Source organism: Neophocaena asiaeorientalis, unplaced genomic scaffold (genome assembly GCF_003031525.2).
Source record: "Neophocaena asiaeorientalis asiaeorientalis breed wild unplaced genomic scaffold, Neophocaena_asiaeorientalis_V1.1 scaffold158, whole genome shotgun sequence".
NCBI lineage: Eukaryota > Metazoa > Chordata > Mammalia > Artiodactyla > Phocoenidae > Neophocaena > Neophocaena asiaeorientalis.
The window spans coordinates 238075-241472 of NW_020174917.1; the positions used below are offsets into that span (position 1 = coordinate 238075).

The 3398-nt window shown below is 34.0% G+C and overlaps 1 pseudogene; it reads right to left on the bottom strand.

The window, feature by feature from the left end:
• Positions 1–1552: 1552 nt before the first annotated feature.
• LOC112410035 (zinc finger CCHC domain-containing protein 10 pseudogene) overlaps positions 1553–3398 on the bottom strand; it is a 13968-nt pseudogene continuing 12122 nt past the window's right edge.

Consider the following 3398-nt stretch of genomic DNA (forward strand, 5'->3'; position numbering starts at 1 on the left):
TTTCTAAGCTCATCAGCACAAACAGAGCTTTATTTAATTACAAGTGATGTAACCTATGTACACGTTAGTTTCCCTTCCAAGTTTAACTGCTAAAATTACCCTTACAGAGATTAAATTGTAAATTGTATTTCATTAGTAATTTATTAAATTTGCCTGTCAATTGACACATTCTGTATGGAGCCTTAAAGTGATGTTTTGAGAGTTTATTTACAATCATTGAAAACAACAGTTCTGTCAAACAGGTAATTACAGCTCTTTAAACTCACAACATACATATATTTAAACATTTAAATAGAAGCCCATTTTCTTCAAAAGTAATTTTCTACTGCTTTTTCATAAAAATACGAAAAGACAACATCTGTACTTTAAAAACCTATATTTAACCGAAATCAAGATTTTTCTACAAATGATACCTCTTTCCAAAAAGCTTAAAAGACATCACAAAATAATGTGATGTTAAACCAAATAATTTCACCATGGCCTACTACTTTAAAGAAATACTGTGCAGTATTTCTTTTTAAATTTTCATGCTAGATTTCAACTGTGTATATGCTATGTAAACATACCAGATTAATCCGATTCATTCATATTTATGCAGTAGACTGTCATACCACAATTGCAAAATGGTAAAAGGCAATCTTTATGCAAACTTAAGAATACTTTAGTAAAAGGCAACCAACGTCACTCTAATTTTCTATAAAAATTACCTCTCTTCCTCCTACCTTTTTTTCCCCTTTGAATGGTACCTTTTATAGCATATCAACACACAATGGTATTTATATCACTTTTACTTAAGTTAGTTTTTAAATGACTGTTTTCTTTTCTGATACACTGAATTTATCAAAAGGCACCAAGATTAGAGTCCTATGTAGTTTCATAATTTTGTTCCTTTTTAAGTTCCTCTAGAATAATTTTTGTCATAAAAGGATAACTTTAAGAACCAGAAGAAAATGAAAGATACAACACAGTAACTTGAAACTTGTACCATCCAAAAGGTATACATTTATAAATAGATTCCTTGAACTTTTCATTTAGGACAAGAAGTCAGAACAACTTTCTGAACACAAACATAAAAATAGAGCACATTTATTAACAGTAGGAAAACTCTGTTTATAGAGGTATTTAATCTTACATAATAACATACAGCCAAAAGCATTAGAAATTCACTGCCAGATAGATATTCTGAGGCACTCTCCTGCAAACATGTCTGGTACATAGCACACACATATAACAAAGTATGGCATTTATTTCCCAGGGAGAAGAGATAGGTTTCATCACAGAAAGATTTACTAGATTTCAGCTTTGATTAATTTTAGAGATATATTTTAAAGATAAAAAAGAAAAACAAGATTCACCCCTAAAATAAAAAAGTCTTTATATATATAATCCATTATTAATACTCTTTATGCTCTTACAATGTAAAACATTTAGAAACTTTTGAACTCTAAAAATTTTGATCAGTTAACCTATTTGGTCTTAACACACTCTAAATTCCCTTCTGAGAATCACACTGATGTTTTTAGTCCATCAGTCCAATATGGATGGAACAATTCTATTTCTTTTTCTTCTTCTTTGGTGGTTCATCCTCAGAGCTACTCTCTGTGCTGCTGCTGCTATTACTAGAAGAGCTGGAATCTCTTCTGCATCAGAGGACGAGGAAGAGCTTGTGGAGGAGGCTAAAGATGATGAACTGGAGCTTTCATCAGAGTCACTGTCCTCTGAGGAGGACGAGGTAGACGGCTCTTCACTTTGATGAAGAATCACTGGCTGAACTGTCACTGCTATTGCTACTGGAACTGGTTACACTCTTAGACCTTTTTTTCTTGGTCTTTCTTTCTACAGTAGTTTCTCCAACGCTTTCTTGTAATAATAATCTGTTTTCTTTTTCTTTTAAAGCTTTCTTTAGTTCTGCTCTTCTTGAAGGCCTATGTAGGTACTTTCTTTTTCCTGTATATTCATAAGTCCAATGCCCAAATTCCAGGCATTTCTGACATCTTACATGTTTTACAGATGGAGAAAAACCATTATTAAAAGATTTTTTGTGGATAGATAATGAAATTAAGGAGAAAATTAGTATAAATAACAATTCTTAGTGTATTAACTCTAAAACCTTTTGGTACATTTAAAGCCATTTTAAATATTCCAAGCTGTATCACTCCCTGTGTAAGAAGATAACCTTTTATTTCTGTAGCTTTAGTATCAAAGTTGGAAGAAAACTATGGCTATCTATTGTTCTCATCTCCTTCACAGTCCAAAGTATAAAATTGTGGAAGAGGTTAGAATATTATTAGCATCTTAAAGAGACTTTACAATATAACTTTCACTAGCTTTTCATGTAGAATAATGATATTAACTAATTTCACCTCTCAGTGTTGTAAAGATTAAGTTAAATACAAGTTCATACATGAAAGGTCAAAAAATCTGGTACCTTGTCTACAGTAGACATTCAATAAATGTTAACTTTCCGTTGCTTTTTCTTTTTTCTTTCTTTTTTTTTTTTTGTTTGGTACGCCGGCCTCTCACTGTTGTGGCCTCTCCCGTTGCGGAGCACAGGTTCCAGACGCGCAGGCTCAGTGGCCATGGCTCACGGGCCCAGCCGCTCCGCGGCATGTGGGATCTTCCCGGACTGGGGCACGAACCCGTGTCCCCTGCATCGGCAGGCGGACTCTCAACCACTGCGCCACCAGGGAAGCCCTCCATTGCTTTCTTTAGAGCCTCAGAAATGTGAACCAAGATTCATTATTTCTCTCATTCTAAGATTATTCTAAAGCCAGGTAATTGAGGTCATGACTGAAGGCAACCTCTCTGCCATTTTACAGTGCATTAAGCTGAAGTTTGTGTTGCTCTGATGATGACAGAAGATTTATGTCTGTTCCTTTCTCTCAATTCCCAGCACTTCATTTTCTCTTCGATCCAAATGCAAAGTTTCACAATAATTCTGTTTTAAATTCCAAGTTGCCTGATGGTCCCACCCATCACATATAGACGTAAATTTACAGTGGCAGATCAGTTATATAAATATTCTTAAAAGCCCTTGTTGTTAGGAGACTCACATATTCATTCATCCATTCAGTTGTTTATTCAACAACTCAAATTATGTGTTAGGTGATGAATCTAATATCTCTAAGACACAGAGCCTACCCTATAAAACTCATAGTCTGTTAGGGGAGCTAGGCATTATGGCATGTGCTATGTAAGGGATTTTTACTAGGCAATTTGGGAGGAAGAGGAGGCATGAGTTACGTAAGAAGTAAAGAAATGATCCTCCCTGCCTTATTTTAAGGATCAGTCCTTAAATATTCAATATATATTTAAGAAAAACATAAAATATATTAGTGGGGATGGAATTGGAAGATATGTGTATATGTGAGACTTTTTTTTTTTTTTTTTTTTTTTTT